General features: G+C 41.0%; 1 protein-coding gene across 1 annotated transcript in view; it reads right to left on the bottom strand.

Annotated features, from left to right (window-relative positions):
• GZMA (granzyme A) overlaps positions 1 to 23,581 on the bottom strand; it is a 210,230-nt gene that overhangs the window by 31,724 nt on the left and 154,925 nt on the right. The gene's annotated exons all lie outside the window — the stretch shown is intronic.

Raw genomic sequence — 23,581 nt, 5'->3', positions numbered from 1 at the left:
GGATTAAGTTTGTGGCATTGTCCCAGATGTTAGGGGATGGGGTACAATTCCCATCTCATGCCCTCAAGGAGACCATGGTCATGTAACATGTGGCTAAGAGTAGGATCTTTCAAATGTCTTTTTTTAGAGGGGAAACTTTTTTTCCCTCATGAAATATTCTGTAGAAAACTAAGATATAAATGAGAGGGAAACCAGAGCTGCTCTGAGCGCAGTGTGCGTGTGTGGGCCCCATGGCCGTGCCACCCCCGTCTCCTCATGGCTTGGTCACCTTCTTGGACTCCAGGGAGCAGCTGGAAAATTTGTGATCTATCCTCAGGCTTCTTAACTGGTGGAGCCTGGGCTCCCGTGTGGGAAGGGACTGCAGGGCACAGGGACGGGAGTGTGCAGAGCAAGGGGCTGATCGCACGCCTGCCGTTCCCGGGCTCGTGGGGTAGAGCCGGGTTTGGTGGTGATGACATTTCCTCCCATCACAGCATCTGTTTCCTTGAGGGACAGGGAGCAGGCCATGACACAAAGCAGGGATGTTTGAGTAACTAATGGTTGGTGGCATAGCTTTTTTCCAAGCTTGCTGGACTTTTCTTGTAGGATTTCATTTATTCATTCCTTTCTGAGATATTTACTAAGTTCCTATTGTGACAGAGATGCTGAACTAACATCCTGTGGGGGGTGGGGTACTAAGGTAAATCGGACAGAGACCTTGTGTGAAAGGAAGTCAGAGTCTAATCAAGGAGACGAGCTAGAAACGTCAATATCTAAAGGACAAGGTAGAAAGTGGTGAAAGCTAAAGTTGGGTACTGCTAAAGCGCTATGGAAACCTGGAGGAGGAGGTTACTTCTAACCGGGGGGAATAGGTAAGGGGCATGGAGGAGAGCCTTTGAGGTGCGTATTGAATGATTTTGGACTTGACTGTGCAGAGATTGGATAGAGAGGGCAGAGGCCCTCCTGATGGAGGGAGGCAGGTGCACAGATGCAGGGAGGTGGGGACTGTGTGGGGCTGTAAACTGAATAAATAACGAGGTTCATAATTAGGAAAGGAGAACTTTATTTCTCATAAAGGGTTGCAGTCTGTGGGTGGCCATTCCAACAGGCTGGAATGGCCAAGCCCCCAGTCAGCAGCCAGGAACACACGTACTTTGAGACAGGGACAATGGAACAGGAATTTATGCTAAGCAGGATGGCCAAATATACACATGTAACAGGCTATAGGAGAAGTCATGAATATTTATGAAAGGAGAAACCTGCCTGCATAATCAAGCTTTATGCACTTTTATGAGGTCCATGTTCAGAAATGGCCATCCTCTTACGTCAAAAAGGTGAAGCAAGGACACGAAAATCCTCTCTGTGCATGCTCCATAGACTGGTTAAAATCACCTCATGGTCCAGGCACGGGTGGCTCACGCCTGTAATCCTATCCCTCTTGGAGGCCAAGGTGGGAGGATTGCTTGAGCTCAGGAGTTCATGACCAGCCTGAGCAAGAGCAAGACACCATCTCTACTAAAGAGAGAAAAAATTAGCTGGGTGTGGTGGTGCACACCCGTAGTCCCAGCTACTAGGGAGGCTGAGGCAGGAGGATTGCTTGAGCCCAGGAGTTTGAGGTTGCTGTGAGCTATGATGACATCACTGCACTCTATAGCCTGGGTGACAGAGTTAGACTCTGTCTCAAAACAAACAAACAAACCCCCCACCCCCCATAGTTAGTGATCTGTTATCAGGAAAGAATGCTGGTCTGGATTGTGAGATAGGTTTCTGTCTAGCAGTTAGGAAGAAAGCTTGATGGCTGTTAGCCAGGAAGGGGGTATAATAAGTGCATCCGACCTCCCATCCCATCATGGTTGGGAACTTAGTTTTAAGGTTTCTCTAGCATCCCCTTGGCTGAGAGGTGGTCCTGTTCAGTCAGTGGGGTGCTTAGGATTTTATTTTAGTTCATAGGGCATAGCAAGCCATGCAATTTAGCAGGAACACAAGTTGATTAAATTCAATTAGTAGGGTTTCCTCTGGCTCACCCCCTACCCAGGGGTCCTCAAACTTTTTAAACAAGGGGCCAGTTCACTGTCCTTCAGACTGTTGGAGGGCTGGTCTATAGTTTTAAAAAACTATGAACAAATTCCTATGCGCACTGCACATATCTTATTTTGAAGTAAAAAAACAAACGGGCAAAAACACCTGCATGTGGCCCTCGGGCTGTAGTTTGAGGACGCCTGCCTACACCTTCAAGGATTCAACACCATGTGGAAGACAGCATCTGGCTCAAATCTTGCTCCAGTTAGCACTAATGAGAAAGGAATTGGATGTCCCTGTCCTGGAGTCTTTTGAGTCTGGCCAAGGAGATAAGTCTGCCAATAAACCAACTTGAAAACTGCCTTCCTTGAAGGGGTCCCGAACAGATTCTGACAATCACCCTGAAGAGGGCAGGTGAAGCAATTCTCATCACAGACACACTGGCCAACCTGTGCTGCCAACCCATTCTGGATATTGGAGGTCCCTGGCTTCTTCTCACAAACACCATACACCCAACCCTACGTGAACAGCATCTTGCAGAAAGACCTGAGGTCAAACTGTTGTATGTTTATGTTTGGATCTAAAACACTGCCTTTACTCTGGCTCGAGGAAGCCCTTGGGCGTGTATAAGTTTAGAGTAAGGAAGGGAAGAACAACAGAGAGCCCCAGAATGGCTATTGCTAAAATATTTTCACAGGCTCTAGATGCAATTTCCAGAAGCTAAGTATGCACAGCACGGCAGATGTTGAGGAAGTTGAGGCACTCCTCTTTTTTATTTTTAAAATTCATCCATGTTGTTGCATATAACAGTAGTTCATTCCTTTGTTCTTAATTTTTAACATTTTTACAGGATTTTTTATTGTGATAAAATATACACAACATGAAATTTACTATTTTAGCCATTTTTAAGTGAACAATTCAATGGTATGAAGTACATTCACGTCATCATGCAACCATCACCACCATCCATCTCCAGAACTTTTTTTACCTTCTAGAACTGAAACTTCAATACCCATTAAACAACAAATTTATATTCTTACTTCTATCAGCCTGGGGCAACCACCCTTCTTCTATCTGTCTCTATGACTTTGACTACTCTCGGTACCTCATATAAGTAGAATCATACAGTATTTGTCTTTTTGTGACTGGCCTGTTTCACTTAGCATAATGTTCTCAAGGTTCATCTATATAGTAGAATCTGTCATAATTTCTTCCCTATTTAAGGCTCAATAACATTCCATTGTATGTATATAGCACTTTTTGTTTATCCATTTATACCTCAATGGACACTTGAGTTGTTTCCATCTTTTGGTTATTATGAATAATCCTATTTATTAACATGGGTGTACAAATATCTGAGTCCCTGCTTTCAATTGAGTATATATGTATATATATATCCAGAAGGGAAATTGCTGGATCATATGGCAATTCCATTTAAAATTTTTGCTGAACTACCATACTGTTTTCTACACGGCTATATCATTTTACATTCCCTCTGGCAGTGCATAAGGGTTCCAATTTCTCCACATCTTTCTTTAAATTCGTTACTTTCTTTCTCTCTTTTTATTATAGCCATCCTAATGGGTGAAGTGAATAACCCCCTTTTGAACAATAGTCATGTCTTCAGCTTTCCACAATGTTGATTATAAAACAATTTAATATATCTCTTTTCTAAGTTCCTACTCTAAATTCTACATGGGTGTTATACTAATGACTTCTTTCTAAAACTTAGACAATGAAAGTCTGTTCTCAAAGCAAATAGAAAAACAACAGTGCAGTAATGTGATGAAATATTATACAGTTATCGTACCTGATGCTCTTGTGTCCTGACCGCATGGCGTCAGGACTTCCCATTCCTGTGTTCACTGACCAGCAGCTTCCAACCGTAAGCACCTGCAAATCTTCGCCTGTGAGCTTTCTCTGGCTGTTGAAGTCCTCTAAGCCCGTGAACAGGGCAGCCCTAAAGTGCTGGGGCTTAACACCCTCTGGAAGGGTTCCTCAACCATTGGCTGATGAGAATTAGTGGAAAAACACCCCGGCTGCTTCACTCCTTGGTTGGGCTACCTCTAAGGTGTGTTCTGCACTGTCCCCCAGAGGTCCCCTGTGGGGATTGAGCGGTGGGGGCCCACAGTGATAACCTGCTCGGTAGTGCGCCCTTCACTGGCTTCCTTCCCTTCTCTATCTCGCTTTCCCGATTTTCTACATGTTCTTCTTGGGATTACCTCCTAAAGAAACTATTCGTACTCACATCCACATCTCTGCATCTGCTTTTTGGAGGGACCCAACCTAAGACAGTCGTTACAACGATGGCTATGTGGACGTTTTTGTCACATGGTAACAAGTTTATAAAATAATGTTATGTTAGAAGACTACACCTAGATTAAAATTATGTTTATGTAAATAAGCTTCAGAACTGATTATATGTTTATGTAAACAGGCTTCTTTTTTGGCAGAGGGTTCTATATGTGTGTTTTCCTTGTGAAATTATGAGTATATGTAACAGAAATGAGTCTCCTTGAGCATTTCAAGGTTTTGATCATCCTGCTATATAGAACATCTGAAAATGTCATGTCTCTGTGATCCTGAGGTTACAACCCGCGTCCTTCCCAGATGTTTCGGTTATGCAGCTTTTCTGGCCACTAGGGGGAGCCGCTGGTAGGAGGGTCAGGACAAGCTCTCCGAACTGGGAGGGCTGTTACCCGGGAGGGGCCTGGACGCTAAGCGGAGGGCTGCGATCTTTCCCCCATTATCCAGTAGCTCAGCTTTTATGTGGGGAGGGATGTAGCAGGTGTCGCCTCATCAGTTCCCACTTCACCTGTGCCTTTGCAGCCACTGGGATGTGGACCTCCTCTCTCTGCTCAGCCACAGGCTACTGTGCCCATAGCTCTAGGCGCCCCTTCCTACCCAGCCCTCCCACCCAGCTCCTCAAGCTACTGCTGCCCCTTTCATTTCTCTGGCCAAACTGTGAGCTTATTCTTTTCCTAAATTCCCTATAGAGCTGCTCGGCTGGGCTGAATCTTTTTTAATAAGGTTTTACTGATGACTCAGAGGTAAGCGAAGGGAATTATGGCACGAAGAATGACTACCAACTGGCTGCTGGATGTGTCTGCTTTTGTCCCCCTCAGGCCCCTGCCTGGAGTCCAGGAGAAGGGTCAGGGTCCCCCTCCCCGCAAGCTTATTTCTACTCCCCAGAATCAGCTTCTCTGCAACCCTTGCTGCCTACTCAGCCTTGACAGAGAGGAAGGAGTTCTCTATTGTTATAGTGTCTTTCATTTGCTTTACAATTGATTATGGAAAGGCCAGGCTTGGTGACTCAGGCCTATAATCCTAGCACTCTGGGAGGCTGAGGTGAGAGAATTGTTTGAGGCCCAGGAGTTCAAGACATGTCTGAGCAAAAGTGAGACCCCCGTCTCTACAAAAAATAGAAAAATTAGCAGGCTTGGCAGCGCATGTCTGTAGTCCCAGCTACTGGGGAGGCTGAGGCAAAAGGATGGCTTCAGCCCAAGAGTTTGAGATTACAGCAAGCTATGATGACACCACTGCACTCTAGCCTGGGAGACAGAGTGAGACCCTGTATTAAAAAAAAAAATGTTGATCATGAACCATATTAACATAAATAACGGTAACCATAGTTTACACTTCTATAGAGCTTACTATATACCAAGTTCTGTTCCTAGCATTGAATATATTAGCTCAATTTAATCCTTATAACAATCCTATAGGGTAGGTACTATTATCATCCCAATTTTACAGAGGATGAAATTGAGATACAGAGAGAGTAAGTAACTGGCCTAAAGTCAAACATCAACAAAGGGGTGCATCCAGATTCAAAAGCAGACTCTAGACAGCCTGTGATGCACAGGTGTGTGCATGTGTGTGTGTTTGTGTGTGGGAGTGCATGCACATGTGCTTGTGCATATATGCATGTGTGTGCAACTGTGTATTTATGTGCACGTTAATATGTATGTATGCGTGTGCATATGCATGTGTGTATTAACATTAATCTGTACCCTGGATGGAGGGCATCCACGCTCAAGGGGAAGTTAACATTTGAAGGATTTTGGAGTTCTCATACTCAGAGGTAGCTGCAATGAGTGCTTGAAACATCATTATGTAAATCTGCACCAAAGTGCTGGTTAGGTAACGTAAAGGATGATAGGAATACGTTTTCACAGATGAAGTGAGTCATGTTGAGATATAGCTATACATCACTTAACCATGGGAATACACTCTGAGAAATGCATCCTTAGGTGATTTCATTGTTGTGTGAACATCATAGAGTGTACTTGAGCAAACCAAAATGGTATAGCCTACTGTATACCTAGGCTATATGGTATAGCCTGTTCCTCTGAGGCTACAAACCTGTACAGCATGTTACATACTGAATACTGTAGGCAATTGTAACACAAGGTAAGTGTTTGTGTATATAAACATATCTAACATAGAAAAGGTATAGTAAAATTATGGTACTTCAGTGTAATCTTATGGGACCCCCATTATATATGCTGTTTGTTGTAAGGTCAAAACATCATTATGGGCCTGGCGTGGTGGCTCACGCCTGTAATCCTAGCACTATGGGAGGCCTAGGCGGGTGGATCACTCAAGGTCAGGAGTTCGGGACCAACCAGCCTGAGCAAGAGCGAAACCCCGCCTCTACTAAAAATAGAAACAAATTAATTGAACAACTAAAAATATATAGAAAAAGTTAGCCGGGAATTGTGGCGCATGCCTGTAGTCCCAGCTACTCGGGATGCTGAGGCAGAAGGATCGCTTGAGCCCAGAGTTTGAGGTTGCTGTGAGGTAGGCTGATGCCACGGCACTCTAGCCTGGGCAACAGAGTGAGACTGTCTCAAAAAAACAAAAAACAAAAAAAATGCATCATTATGCATTGCATGACTGTATATGATTGTTTAGAAAGATTGTACAGATATCTCAACCCTTGCATGAACAAGATGTAAGACTCAGGGGAGCCTATCACCTTTTGTAGGGTAGCAACTGTGTGGTCCTATGTTGTACCACTTAATGGCAGGAGTTCATCCTAATACTGCTGTCAAAAAATAATTGTTGCATTTGGCTAAGAGGTGAGCTTTCATGCAACATGCTTGTTCGAGTTTCTAAAGGACAGCTAGGGATTTCCTGAGCCCTCTAGAAAACATTGATTATTTTTGTTTTTGCTTGATGAAAAAGATTTGTCATAGTACTAGAATTCTGTTTGGTAGAAAGTTGTGGGCAAGGAGACATGTGGCTCCCACACGCCTCAAAAATAGAGGTTGAAGATTTTTACCAGTTGGAAGTTGATGTATGTGGAATGGATTTATTGGCTCAGGTCAGCTTGCAGCATTTTCCCATCCTGGGGCTAAGGCTCATCCTCCAACTACCCTTTTCTTTTTATGGGCTCTTTCATTCCCAGGACGGTTGACAGTGCGAATGTCCACTCCTTTCAGGGAAAACCCTGCCCCCTACCCATTGTGGGTGGTCTTACCTTTAGGCCCCAAAGAGCATTCCTATTAGCTTATAAGAGTCCTTTATCAGTTCATTTTTTCCAAGGCTGGATAATTTATTCTTAAATAACACCACAAGTAAGGCAATAGTGCCGAGCTCCCTCCAGACTGGTCCAGTTCCAGTTCCAGCTATGATGAGGATTCACATCTTGACTCTTGGTTTCCTGTGAGCGACTCATATGAGAACATATATCTCTCTCTAAAACAAAAAAAAAATGAATTTCAGGCACTAAATCCTTGCTTAGAAAAATATATTTTTCTAAAGTAGAGGTTGTTAACTGGCTACACATAGACTACATTTTGATCATTGTTGTGTTTAGTTTGGTCTTCAGGATATGGACTAATATATGATTTTAAATAATTTAAATTGGTTTTCATCATTTCAAAATAGAGAAATTACATGTACAAATCTCGATGTTTACCTTTTCCTACAAAATAAGGATATCTGACAACATTAGGCCTTCAATCCCATTCATCAATAATCATTAGGAACTAAGTAGCAGCTGCCACCTCTAGATGGAGCAATTACTCTCCAGTTTGCCACAGTCCCCATCACTCCCTGTTGTCCCTTAATAAGAGGATCAAGCTCTAATTACCATTTATTATTGTGCTTGTACTATTGTTTTCCTTATAGTAGAATTAAAAGGATCATAAAATGTATGTTGTACTCATGTCTCTACTATATATGAAATCTTGAGAAATCCATCTATACTCAAAATATCCAGGTTTCAATCTAAATCACTTATTATACCAATAACTAGAAAGATTTCAAACTGAATGAAAAAAGACAAAAATGCCAATACTGAGATGACAGAGATGTTAGAATTATCTGACAAAAATTTTAAAGAAGCCATCCTAAAATACTTCAACAAGCAATTACAAAAATTCTTGAAACAAATTAATAAACAGAAAGTCTCAGCAAAGAAATAGAAGATATAAAGAAGAGCCAAATGGAAAATTTTCAACTGGAAGACACAGTAAACAAAATAAATATGTCAATGGATGGTCTTACCAGAAGAAGGGAGGAGACAGAAGAAGAATCGGTGAACTGGATATAAAACAACAGAAATTTCATAATCTGAACAGCAGAAAATAGAAGGAGAAAAAGTGAACAGAGCCTCAGGAACCTATGAAACTATAACAAGATATAATATTTGTGTCACCAGAGTCTTGGAAGGAGAGTAGAAAGAGGGTGGGCCTGAAAAACTACTCGGAGAATAATGGCTAAAAAGTTTCCAAATTTGGCAAAAGACATAAATCTACATATTCAAGAAGCTAAGAATTTCTCAAACAGGATAAAGCTGAGGAATTCCCAAACATGATAAACCCAGAGAAATCCACACTGAGACACATCATAGTCAAAGTTCTAAAACCAATGACAAAGGAATATCTTGAAAGCAGTAAGAGAGAAATATCACCTTACCTTTATGGGAGAAATAATTCAGATGATTTCTCATCAGAAACCATGGAGGCCAGAAGGAAGCATGCAACATATTTCAAGTGCTGAAAGGAAAAACTATTAGCCCAGATTCCTTTATTCAGTAAAAATCTCTTTCAGAAATGAAGAGGAAATCAAGACATTTTCATTTTCAGATGAAGGAAAACTAAGATTGTTTGCTGTCAGCAGACCTACCCTATAAGAATGACTCACGAAAGTTCTCTAAACAGAAAGGAAATGATAAAAGAAGGAATCTTGGAACATCAGGAAGAAATAATGAACATAGTAAGTCAAAATATGGATAAATACAATAGACTTTCCTTCTCTTGAGTCTTCCGAAGTGTGAGAGTGGATACTCAACAGCTATTACATGGCTATCATCGTAAGTTAGAACTATAGCCTGTAGATCTCGAAAAACATTCTGTAGGTTCTGTTATTCCCCTGCTCCCTAAAAACATGGGCAGGAAAGCTGATCTATTAATAATAGGAGTGGAGTTTGTGATCCTGTTTAGGGTCAAGAGGTCATCAAACTGCCCATGGCAGGGGTCAGCCAGTCTGGGAGAGTTCCCACTGCTATGCTGGTTGGCACCAGAGGGACAAATCCTCCCCTTGGTTATAGCTGCTGCTTCTGTGGCCTGAAATGAATGCGCTATTTCAGCCAATGCACATCAATTTCAGGCCTACGTCCTTCGTATGTGGGCCTCCCACTTGTGATAAGATTAAGTTTGCAGCCTTAGTTTAAGGCCTTCCTTCCAGCCTTAGTACCTTTATTTTCTTACTGACTCACTCTTTTATTTATCAACTTCATTTTCAGGGCAGCAGTGACATAAATAAACTTCATAGCAAACTGCTTCTGGAGGTTTAAATTGCTGACAGATCCAAATGGACCACTAATTGAGAGAAATGCAGTAGTCCTTTCTTTTTGGGGATAGGATTGCGGCAGTGCCCGGGGAAACTGGAATTGACAAGCTGTTGACTGAAACGTGCTTTGGCTGGGTAAAAAGGGTAATTATTATTTTTTAAAATTTTATTGTGGCAAGAACAGTTAACATGAGATCTACCCTTTTAGCAAATTGTTTGGTGTATAATACATTGTTGTTGACTATAGGTACGTGTTGTGCAGCAGATCTTTAGCGCCTGTTCATTTGCTTGACTGAAACTTTTATGCTTGATTAGTAAATAACCTTATGCTTGATTAGTAAATTAACCTAACTTGATTAGTAAATAACCATTTTAGCCCTCCCCCTGGCCCTTGACAACCACCATTCCACTTTTTGATTCTATTAATTTGACTATTTCAGATACCTAGATAAAGAGAGCAATTCTTAACAACCAAGTATGAGAGAAGATTCATTTCTGATGCAACCCAGGGGGAAGTGTGCAGCATTTTGCCAACGATGCAGTATAGTCTGCATGAGTTTTATTTAGAGAAAACTGTGACTCTGGCCTTTTGCGACAGATCTTACATGATCCATCTTATACCCACTTTACCCTCTCATCTCTCATCACTTTGTTCTTCCACCACGTGTTCCACTTTTCCCTTCTCTTTCATGCCTCTGTGCCTTTGTTCGTGCTGCTCATTTTGTTATAATGACTTCCCCTCTTATTCACCTGGAAAACTCCTGATTACTTTTTTAACCCAGTTCAAATATCTTTTCCTCTCTAGAGCCTTCCTTAAATCCACCCCACCCTCATCTCTACCCCATCCCAGTGAAATCCTTTCTCTCCAGTCTTCTGGAGCTCTTTGTACAGATCTCTGTTCCAGTCTGTTTCACTTTGTATCATCTCTTCCATTGGACTGTGAAAGTGTGATCTTGTTTATCCTGGTACCCTCAGGGACTGATTCAGTGTGGGGCATGTGGTAAGAACTGAATATAAATTCTCATTGAGTTCACAAATAAGTGAATGAGGATACACCCCATGTCATAGTGATAGAACATTGCTTGACATACAGTGCGAAAAAAGAGGGATTAAACAAGTGCACTGCCAGGCTTCTACTTCTTGCAAGTTGGAGAAGATATACTTTTCCCTATTCCTTCTGGAGTAGATATGCTTTTCCCTGTTCTTTCACAGGATATTATACAACAAACAAACATAAAAAAGACTCTGAAAGTTGAAGAGAAGGCAGACTGGATAGGATCTTGGGACCTCAGGAACTCAGAGTCATTCAGGTTTTCTTTCTGTCTCATATATCCCAGACTTATTGCAGCAGAAGCTGGCAACCTGGAAACAGGAATGCGTGCAGACAAAAAAAAAAAAAAGCCCCAACAAAAGCCTGCTCTCTTTAATCAAAGGGCCAGGAAAGGAGCAGCCCAGCAAGACAGAAACTTTTAGACAATAACCACTCTATTCTAGGCAAACACCACAGAAAAACTGTGCACTCTCCTCCCCTCAATGCCATCAAAAACCAAGTGGGGATCCTTGACTTCCATGCAGTTTGTAATGAGTCTTCCCAAGCCCCTGCTGGGGGCTGGGACCTTCATTCCCACTGAGTGGCGCTGAGCTGCCTGCCCCTGCTTGGTGACAGGGGAGCGGCAATGAGGCAGTCCTAACCTCCCAGTCTGGGGGTCCTGTGGAGGCTGAGTGGGAGCCAGAACTGCCCCCTCTGCCCAGCAGGAATGAAGGACCTCCTCCTCCTCCCCACGGGAGTGGAGGAAGGCTTAGCCGGAAACCTGGGCCTCTGCTTCCACCTGGCAGTAATGAGGGGGTGGAGCAGTGTCAGAGAAAGGCAGCTAAAGCGGAAGGTTGAGAGCAGACTTGCTACACAGTAACTTTTTGGTTTGCTTTGGAAAGAGGTGTTTCCTATTAAAAGCCTGGATCCATCCATTTATTCAGTAAATGTTTATTGAGTATCTGCCATGCACCAGGGCAGGGTAGAGTATTGAGGACAGAGCAAAGGACAGAGCAGACACAGACATGGTCTCTGCCCATGAAGAACTTACACCCCAGCAGGGAAGACAGACTTCACAGAAAGGAATAAATTATAGCACAGTGAAACAATTAAGGTATTACAGAGTTTAGTGAGAGAGCCACGTTGTCATTAAACCTTCGGTGGTGTCTACCACATTCATATAGAGAAACACATACTTTGAAGGCAGATTCTTTTCTCTCTTCCATACTGGTTACCACCACTAACCCCTTGGTCACAAAAATTATCCAAGAAAGGGAACCCAAGATTCTATGATTCATTGAGAGTATCTTTTTAAAAATGCATTTTCATAATGCGTTAAGCAAGGAGAAGGTTAGGAATTCACAGTACATAAGACTACTTTCCTTACATTAGTCTCTGAGTGTATAAAATATTCACTAACCTATAGGATTTGCACGAGTCTTCCTAACATTTTCCCATTTTTCATTCATGTAACTAACTGGCCTACTTGTAGATGTTACGCATGAATGATTGAGTTTGTTACTCAGCAAATGTGTATTGAGCATCTGCTATTTTGTCTGACTTTGTAGCAAGCTTTAGGGACACAAAGGTGAGAAAGACACAAAGCATTGAGAATTGATGCAGGAAGAATTTTTTCCTCAACTCTCTACACTCTTTATGTGTGAAACAAACAAACAAAAAATGAAAAAAACGCCCCCCAAAACAGAAAAGGCACCCTATCTATATTGCAGCATTATTTGGGATTGAAAATGACTGGAAATAACCCAAATGTCCATCAGTAGCAGATTGGTTGAATAAAGTATTGATATATCCGTACAATATGAACATCTCTGTATACAGTCATCCCCTGGTATCCTCAGGGGATTGGTTCCAGAGCACCCCAAGTCCCTACATCCTGTATTCAGCCCTGCAGAACCTGCATATACAAAAAGTTGGGGTTCACATTCTGCAAAATACTGTATCTTTGATCCACGTTTGTTTGAAGAAAGTCCACATATAAGTGGGCCCATGCAGTTCAAACCTGTGTTGTTCAAGGGTCAACTATACTGCGTGGAATTATCTTTAGAATATAGTGTTAACAAAAAGAAAAAAGTAATATGGTAAAGTATGAGGGCTATCCAGAAAGTATCCCACCATAAAAACATTCTTGTTATATTAATAATGGCTGGATACTTTCTGGACAGCCTTTGTATGCTAGCATGTAAGAGAGAAAGAGAAGAATAAATGAAAACAAATGTTAAAATTTTTAAAAAGAAAGATAAATTAAAAATAAGTTTTAATATAATGAAAACATAGTTGCCTAGTGGAAATGGAAGGAATAAGACTGTGATCAAAGCTATACTTCTCTGAATATTTCTTGTTTGTAGATTTGATTTGAAACTTAAGTGATACGAGAATTTGTCTGTAAATCCTTAGTGGGATATACCCTAAAGAAAAATTAATCCTTGCAAAACAAACAAACAAACCTCCCCCAAACAATAAAACATAGTTTTCAGTAATCATGTTTTTTGGTGGTAGTTGATATTGTCATTATGAGATCATTATGTGTGTATTTTGTGAAAAAGCAAATGAGTTATTATGTTTTTGTCATTAAGAAATGGGATTTTGGCCTGGCATGGTGGCTCACACCTGGAATCCTAGCACTCTGGAAGACTGAGACGGGAGGACTGCTTGAGTTTAGCAGTTTGAGACCAGTCGAAGCAAGAGTGAGACCCCATCTCTACTAAAAATAGAAAAATTAGCTGGGCATGTTGGTGCACACCTGTAGTCCCCGCTACTTGGGAGGCTGAGGCAGGAGAATAACTTGAGCCCAGGAGTTTGAGGTTGCCGTGAGCTATGATGAAACCACTGTACTCTAGCCTGGGCAACAGATTGAGACTCTGTCTCATAAAACAAATAAACCAACAAACAAAAAATCTCCTGGGATTTCAAAATGAGAGAAAGGAGATATGAATGCAAGAATGAAATTAAGTGAATAATCTGTGGACCTGATTTCAAAAAGGAAGGATCACTATGGACTTATGTATTTTCTTAAAATACAAACAAAAGCAAATAAACATAAAAACAAACTCCTTTCTGGCTGTGCCCATTGAAGAGGCCTAGAAACAATGACTACTCCAACAACAAGGAGGACTCTGATGAATTAGTTAATAGATCTAGGCAGTGATTAATAGTTGTCAACGTTGCACCAAGAGAGATGGATAGTTATTATGTCCTAAGAGAGATACAAACCACACCTGCCCCCAAATTGAACCTTAATCTGATCCAGCTTCTAGACCTCACTACCAATTTTTAGAAGATGGAATGAAGTGAATAACATTTTAATTAACACCATGGAGATGCAGTAATCAAAATCTGCTTTGGGAAATTCTGCAGGAAAAATGGTCCAGTTTCAACAACTAAATTATAAAGACAAAAAAGTGATGGCAGAAAAACTTATATAATAGAAGAGATTCAAAGGCCATATTAATCAGTTTCAATATGGGGGCTATATTTGAATACTGAATTGAATAAATTACTTGTTTTAAAAATGAGACAACTGGGGAAACTTAGACATTGAATATTGTTTGCTATAAAAGAATTAATGTTAATTTTTAAAAACGATGCTAATTAAGAAGATTTTAAAAGTCTACAATAATGGTATCATGGTTATGCTTTCAAAAAGAGTGCTTGTCTTTCAGAGCTACATAATGAAATATTTATAGGTGACATAATAGGATGGTGGAGATTTGGTTCAAAATAATCCAGAGTTGGGGGTACTGACTAGGGTAGAGATTAGCCATGAACTGAAAATTGTTGAATCTAGGTGATGGCTTCCTAGGGACTTATTAGGGTTGTCTCTCTACTTTTGCATATGTTTAAAAATGTTCATAATAAAATGTTAATTCCAAAAATAGGCAGGCTATTTAATATAAGGTTTACACTCCGATTTCACTTAGGCTTGGTCTATGTTTAGGACCTGTCCTCTGGTTCCCGTTTCCTTAGACACCAACAAATATTATTACAAAAAGAAAAATGACTTTGCTGAGATACTTTTTCCGTATGCTCCCCTAATGTAAGAAAAATGGGGGGCTGCCAAACCTGTGAAACTGAGACTGGGGTGAGGAGCCTCGTGTGGTTGCTGACTTGCTCTTTGGGGTTCTGCGTCTTCCATTTGGTCTCTGATACTGATACGCAGCAGCCATCTGTGGCTGTGGCTTGGAAACGATGTGGCGGATGAAAAGGAGGGACCTCCCCAGAGGGCAGGCCTATGTCAATTGCTCAAAAAACGAGGAACACAAAATATTGCCTCCATCCAGCAGCAGGATAATTGAGAAACACTTTTGAGTCCAGGACCATGGGCTTCGAGGGCTAATAGAAACCTTATATCTTGTCTAGTGCAAGTCATTTATGTGGCAGATGAAGAAATGGGAGCCTGGAGAAATAAAGGGACTTGGTCAAGGATGCACAGCTAAGGGCAGAGTTAGGACGAAAACCCATATTTTATGGATTTCCAGAGTTCAGTGCTCTTTCCTCCAGGGCGGTGACACTTTGATTTGTTTCTTTGGTTTCAGTGTGAACTTTCTATAATGTAAGCTATGAATTCTCTGGAACAAAGTGCTACTGAAATGTGGAGTTTTCTGTTGTTTCAGTACACGAGGCGAGGGGCTGTTGAGGCGTGTGTTGGTGGGCTGGGTGTGAGTTGGCATAATTGGCTGAAAGAATCTTCCCGGGGAAATTGTGATTTCATGCTTGATAGTGAAGAAAGATGCATGGGCGTGTGCTTGCCAGACACCAGAAAGGAGACTGTAGGACAAGCAGGCTCTAGGGTCAGATTATTTGAGTTTGAATCCATGCCCCACCACTTCCCAGCTGTGTGACCTCAGATAAGTGCTCAATCTCTCTGCACCTCATCTGTAAAATGAGGATAATAACAGCTCCTGCAACATGGTCTCATTGTGAATATTTAATGGGTTAAGATAAATAAAATTCTTACACCAATATCTGGCACTGTGCGGTAAATGTGGTCTATGACTTCAGAGGCAAAACTGGATGCAGGTGACAGTCACTGGGTGTGACTGACTGGACTTACATATGAGGCCATTAAGTATCTTGGGAATTTAGAATAGGCTCTGCTTGCTGAATCTACTTGTAGGGGATGATTTCAGGATATTAAAAATCTCCTTCTTTACGGAGCTGATTAGGTGCCTGAAAGTCTCAACCCTAGATCGACTATGTTACAATCAAATGTGTTATCTAGAAGCAGCAAATGTCATCATGTAAGTCATTATATCTCACTGCCAATTCGCTGACCATCTGAAAGAGCCAGTCATGTAGCCAAGCCCTTCTGGTAGGGAGGAAACATAGTCAAGGGCTGGTTAGTGATTCCAAAGCAGTTGGAGTGGATATCCCCTTGACATTCACCTCTACGCAGCAAAAGCTGCCTATTAAAAATCCTGTAACTTTGTCTGAGGGGCTTTTCCCCAGCTGTGAGAGTGCATTCCGCCATGAGCAAGGCAAGCTGGAAGTGCCGGAAAGCTATGACCCTGGAGTGGCTGTCACACAGTGGTGTTGGGGTGTTGGTGGGCAAATATCCCAGCTTCTCAGTCCCTTGCTTGGAACAGCTCTGAGATGTGTCCACACTGTCCCTGTGTTCCCAGTGGGATTGAGCTCCAGTTGCCCATCGAGGTAAATGGCATGAAAATGTGCCCATTATTGACTTTTTATTCTCTGTCTTTTCACTTCCCTATTCCTCTGCCCTGGTGTTGCCTTGTCACTAGACTGCTTGCACTCAAACCTGTGCCTCAGGATCTGCTTCTGGGGGAGCCCAAACCAAGACAGAAGCAGCCTTTAAGTGTTTGGTTGGGGTCTCCCCTGAATCTTGTTCTTTCTGCCTCTCTCTGCTTCCCACATCTCTAACCGCAGTTCCAACCCCCCAAAATTTAGGGATTTGTTTTCTGATATTATTTTTTTCTGTTCAGGGGACTATTTAGAATACTACTGCAGTGCAGGGCAGACATCCTCTTGGCCTCACATATTTCTATGGCATTCTTCCTGGAGTAAGTAAGGGATTGGATATTCAGAGCTAATTATTACCAGTGTCATATAGAATGACACTTGGGAAAGAGAAAAATTATCAAAACACCATTTCTCTGCACAGCTCAATAATTCAATCCCCTTAAACAACCGATTTCTAAACAAAATCAGGGAACTCAAGTTGGGGCTAGAGGGGAGTTGTCCGACATCTCTTGTATGATTACCACCATCAACAAGATTTAAGGTTATAGCCATCCTCAGACTTACTGTCCCTCATGGTATTATGGCCACTTCAAGTTCATTAAACTCCTTTGAAAGCATAGATTTATATAGAATTTAAAACATATTAACATTTTTAAGTCCTTTACAAATACAACGAACTGAACAGAACAACACTTTTGTGAAAATTAATTAGATAATTTACAGCTTAAAGTTTAATATTGCTACAAGCTAGCTAATCTACTGTGGTATTTAGACAATGATGATAATGCCAAAACAAGTAACTCTGAATGTAATCTCCTTTGGACCAGTCATACTAATTATATTCATAACCTTTTTTTCCTGCTTAGAAAGCAATGGCAATACTTACCAAATCTTATATAAAGGATGGCTCAGTGAAACCTTCAAATAAATAATAACCCTCAATGTTTGTATAGTGCTTTTTTTCCACCATGGAGCTCCAAGCATTATCAAATAATCATGGGACTTTCTAGTCAGCTACTTTATACTCAACATGAACCCCCTACCCCTTGCTTTTATGAAGTAGTTTTAAAGGTGATTTCAAGTTCATTATATATATATTCTTAAATGGTTCCAGAAGTAGAGATTTATTAATTCATTATTCATTTATTCAATCATTCATCAATAATATAATAAGTTAGTCCATTCACCCATCCATTTATCTACTCACCCATCTACCCATTTACAATATTATTAAGTAGTCACAGCATGTGAGGTCCTATGCTAACTTCTGGTTATACAGTGGCGATCAAAACAGATATAGGTCTCTGCTTCTGGGGAGCCAATAGTCTGGTGAATTCTATAGCATAAATTCTACTGACATTCCTGTAATTATACTATTTCTATCTAAAATATTTTTCAAAATATGTTTTTTCCTGATCAAGACTCAGACAGTTAACTGTTGAGGTATAATACTCTTAGCTACACAGATTTGAAGGCAAGAGCACTTGGAAAGAGAAGAGAAGCCTTGTTCAAATACAGCTGAGTCCAGCAAACCCAAACCTGTGTAGATGACTGTGGTTGGATCACAGCATGAGGCGGGAGGCTCCATAGCGCCGGCCCCCTGTTTCGCAAGGCTGGATGACGGCCGGTGGAAACCGATACATCGGCCCACTTCTGGGCTAATGTTGATGTTGAGTTGCGAGAACAGAGGCTGCAGGTAAGACAGGGTTTGCAGTGGGCATATCCTAGAGTTCCCATGTCAAGCTGTAAGGGTCACACATTCTTCTTTTGATCACCCAGTCCATCTATCATCAATCATCTATCGTTGAGGGAAACAGTCCTTCCTGAGACATTTCGGCTGCTCACATTGCTTAGCCTTGGGTGTCTCTAGGGAAGACCCCTTCCATGGAGATGGGAGAGAGAGCTGAGTTGTTAAAAGGAGTAAGTATGCTCACCTTGACTGATATGGTTTTACTATAGCAATTGCTATAGCTCTTGTTTTCTTTTATCTGGTCTGAGGTGGGTAGCACAAATCTGGAGTTCCAGATCTTTCCTTTTCTTTACTTTTGGAAATTGTTGAATCAAGCCTCATCTGCATAGACCCAGCTTGTGGAGCAAATGTTTTGTCCTCTAGGAATTCTAAGTGACTTGCTTGAATGAGCTTTCTGTCCCACGTGTATGTCTCCATCATAATAATCTTTGTGCATGTCTCCATTGTAACCAATTTTGGAGCATAGTGCATCATTTATCTGCATGTCCGCGTTGATTTGCATGTAAACAAGGACATGTGTAGTCTATGAGTTCCTACAGGGCAGGAATTGTGTCTTTTTTTGTTGGTCCTTCCGGTGACCAGACCAGCTCAGTGCCTGGCAAATAAAAGTGCTTGATAAATGTTTCTTGAGTGAGTGAGTGAATGAAAGAATGAATGAATCTATATGTCTGGATGCTAAACAGTAGGAATTCTGCAATCTATTGGGATTGGTTGTTAACATGTTCACCTTTTGTACTGTTGACTGATCAGACCACATGTGGGCCTGCTTTGATTTTCTACAACAATGCTAATATTCATGATATTACTGTATCTGACTGTCTTCCAATGGAGTTGCTTTTGTAGTTTGAATGGAAAAACTACTATATTACTTCAAATGATTGTGAAATAGTAAAACAAATACTAACCTCAAATGCCAGAAAACATTATTTTCATGAAACTTTTTAAAAAACAGTTCTACAAGATCCACTTACAAAATACACACAAAAGGAAAAAATAGTGTTACAGGCTACTGAGGGTCATATATTATTTTTATAATAGGAACAAAAATGCTTGCCATACAGCAGTATGTGGTTAAGATAAAAGTATCTTCTCAGGTAGGCCAGGACATTTGCTCCATGATAAGCCATAAATGGAGCTGTGAGGGGGAAATGTTTTATTAATTAAAACATTTAAATGTTACTTTTTCTCAAATTCTTGCATGAATAAGGCAAATTGGAAAGCAAAAGCCATTTGGGATTTGGGAGGGTCTGGGGCATAAGTGCATAAAATTACATGATTGTTCATTGTTTGGAACATGCATGATTGGGGCAGAAATTTTAGGTTTCTGATTTTAATATTAGGATTAGGTGGAGATGTTTATAACAGTAAGCTCCAAATAAAAGTGGATTGAATATTTTTATTTTATTTTTATTTTTACTGTATGTAAAAGACGTCCTCAAGTAAAGAATACAGGATTGGCACTAATGCTCCTTTGTCATCAGCTTCTTCTTTCTGGTTCATTGTCATTAGCACTTGGCTTCTATTTGACTTTGCCTCGTGGTTCAGCATTGTTGCTGTAGCTCTAGCCATCACATCCCAATCCAGGCAATGGGAAGGTGGAAGAGGAAACGAGTACTTCTTCCTGCTGAATCAGCTCTCTTAAAGGAACTGCCTAGAAGCCTCCAGCCTTTAACTTTCACTTGCTTCTCACTGACCACTACTGGCAGTGAGAGAGGCAAGAAAATGCCATCTTTCTGCTGTGTACATTTGTGGCCCCAAATAAAATCAGAGTTTTGTTACCAAGGAAAAAGAGGAGATGGATATTGAGTAACAAACCAGTAGTCTCAGCTACTGAGCAAAGCAGATAAAACACAGCTAAAAGACCATAATACTTCTTGGAGTTGTTAGCTAATCAGAGCACAAATAAGCATATGTTTGTATAGATGCTCCAAATACAAGCATGTTTCATCCTGTGGCCAAAGCAGGGATGTCAGGAGTCCTCTAGGGGAAAATCAGGCTCTTAAAAAGCCTCATGGGGTTAATATTCATTATGTTGGTGAATTTACCAATATAATGGAGTTCAGTGTTTGACCTCCATTATTACAGAGATTGAAACTTGAGGGGTTTTTTGGTACATCAAAAGTGGATTTGTTTCTCAAAAAATAAATTGACCCCAACTTAGAGGTAAAATATCATAGATGCAGAAAAGCAAAATATTTATTAATTTGCAATGAGAAATAACTATTACATGGAGCAAAATTTTCACAGAAGGTTGAAGAACGTGGAATCAGAAAAAGACCACATGAGTCAGCTGAGTTTTAATGGAATCAGGTTAAAATAAAGAAGGGCTTGCCATGGGACAAGAACGCAAGCCTAGGGGCTAGCCCGCCTCCCTTCCCTGCAGTACTCGCTGGTCCATGGCCTGTGTTGACTCCCTTTTCATAGATTCGTGGTTGTTAGACATTTATGGTTACAAGCAATAAAAGCACGTGATCCTTTCATGGCACAGCACAAGAGGTGATGGGGGTTTCAGTTGATTGATATGAATCAGCAGAAAGTGAAGAAATCAGTGTTTGTCAACAGGATGTTAATGTGTGAAGCAGGGCTGAGTCATTCAAGACACAAGGAATCCAGTTGTTCAGCTGCGATGCACTTGGAACTCAAATAACTACTAAGACAGCATAGGAACGACTTTTCAGGTGTGTCTCAATCATCTTATGAAATTTGAGACATCTAGGTGCATTGCCCTAGGGCAGGTTGAGCACACTGTTCCTTCTCCCTTACAAGTGTGTCTGTCTTAGCCAGCCTGGGCTGCTATAATAAAATACTGCAGACTAGGTGGCGTAAATAGTAGAGATTTATTTCTCACAGTTCTGGAGGCTGGGAAGTCCAAAGTCGAGGTGCTGGCCAATTTGTTTTCTGGAGCGGGCCCACTTCCCGGCTTCTAGATGGTTGCCTTCTCACTGTGTCCTCACATGGAGGGGAGAGAGAGAGAGATCGAACTCTCTGATGTCTCTCCTTATAAGGACACTGATACTATTAGATCAGGGTCCTGCCCTTTATGACCTTATTTAACTTTACCTCCTTATAGGCCCCGCCTATAGATGTCGTCACGCTGATGGTTAGGGATACAACAAATGAATTTGGAGCAGACACAGTCCACAGCAGTGTTCTTTCCCAAAATAAGAGTTTAGTCAAAGAGGAAGCTCTTCCTTGATTGACCAAGAGCATCCTCCTTTAATCAGTAGCTTTCTAGAACAATTAAGTTCAATGCACCATTCTGCATATCATTTTAGAGTGAGCTGGGATTTACTATGTGCAAAAGGTCAGAGGTAGGACTGATTGTGCTACCTGGTCCTAAGACTAGTTTAATTGCCTGTCTGAATCAATATTGATTTATTTCATTCCTTATATTTAGACTTAATTGTTCTTAGTGCTGTCACTTTCTATTAAAACAGAGTGAACATAAAATAAAGCATGAAGCCTTCTTTTACATGCATAGAGAAGGCAAATGTTCTTTGTCCACAGCCACAAAGAAGGGAGAAAGTGGGATGACTCAGGATGACAACAGCAAATCATTTTCCCCTAAAACCAATGAGCAGTTTTAAAATGTGGGTATTTCCTTCAGTTTGACTCTCAACTTTATTTGGAGGCCACAGATAGAATCGAATACGCTCTGAAAGACAGAACTTCCCAAATTAAAATGCTATATTCTGTTAGCCTATGTTTGAGAGATATTGATATGTTTAACGAAATACTACTTCCCTGAAAGGGTGAGAGATGCATTTCAACTCTGGGCTCCACCATCAGCTGCTTGTCAAAATACACTGCTTATCTTCCAATTTTAAAGCTGCCAGCTCTGCTGTAGCTGTTGAAAGAAGCTTCCTCTCTGGCAATCCGAGCTGATCTGACTACTGGGTGTTAACAGCATGGACTCTAAAATAAAAACACAACCTCAGGTTTTAGTGACAACTTTTCAGGCTAAGTCATCAACTGGAATCAAGAGCAATCTCAACAGTCCTTTTGGTTAAAGAGATATATAATAATGTGTTTCTTGGATTTCAAATTTAGAGAAAATAGAGACAGAATTATTTTTTAAATGGTGAGTGCAGAGAATCTACAATTTTCCCCTTTCTTTTCTTATAAAATACAGTCTGCTACATAATCAGTACATTTTTAATGAATCAAAATGACACAAGATGGAATGGTTAAAGAACCTTCTTTTATTACCTTTTACTACTTTATTCTCAAAAATGTTAGTTAGTTTTTTGTTTTTGTTTTTTGAGTCAGGGTCTCCCTTTTTCACCTGGACTAGACTGCAGTGGTGTCAGCATAGCTCACTGAAACCTCAAATTCTTGAGTTCAAGAGATCCTCCTGCCTCAGCCTCCTGAGTATCTGGGACTACAGGCACGCACCACCACACCTGGCTCATTTTACTACTGTTTTTGTAGAGACAGGGTCTCACTCTTCCTCAGGCTGGTATCAAACTCCTGGCCTCAAGTGATCCTCCCATATCGGCTTCCCAAAGCACAAGGATTACAGGTGTGAGCCACCGTGCCCAGCCTACTTTCCTTTTTTTAATCCAGTGCTTTCATTTCTCTAAGTATTCATAGTGCAAGATAGTGCTGGTTAATGGCTTGTAAGAACCATGACAAAAAATAAACAAATAAACATACAAACAAAAGCATCTGCTTCTATATCTGTGTAAGAGAACTTGATGATGTCACCTGGAAACAAGCACTGTTTATCTCCAGAAATCCAACTTAAATATAGGGGCTGAGATTAATCTTTTGGCTTCTGACGGTTGGAGGAGAAGCCTCCCCATGCGCCCCCACGCTTCTCCACCCACATTAGAAATTGTTACTAATCGCTGATGACCATGCTTCAAGATAGCTGAGACCCTCCAGCGATCTTACGAAACTGCACTTTGGTTTTAAGTCATCAGTTCACACTGAAAGATTTATACAAAACAATCGCTTAACACTCATTGTTGTCTTTATTGCAAGATGTTATAAGGATGCTCATTATGAGTGGCTTTCAGGTTTGCTCCTTTTATTGTTTAAAAGATTGCTTTTAAACAGTGCAGATTTTCAGGCCCACCTTGTGCCTATTCTATCTGAATTTCTGGGCAAGAGGTCAAGGCAATCCGCATTACAAATAATCTCAGGCGATCCTGGTACGGTTGGTGGGGATATGGGAAACATGGCACGGTCTCCTTCTCAGGAGGACCATGGAAGAAAATTCTCTCTCGCCTCGGTTCCAGCACCAGTGGTCCTACTTCTGGGCAAACAATTTATTTTTATTT

This window comes from Microcebus murinus, chromosome 11 (genome assembly GCF_040939455.1).
Source record: "Microcebus murinus isolate Inina chromosome 11, M.murinus_Inina_mat1.0, whole genome shotgun sequence".
NCBI lineage: Eukaryota > Metazoa > Chordata > Mammalia > Primates > Cheirogaleidae > Microcebus > Microcebus murinus.
This window is presented reverse-complemented; position numbering and strand designations above follow the sequence as displayed.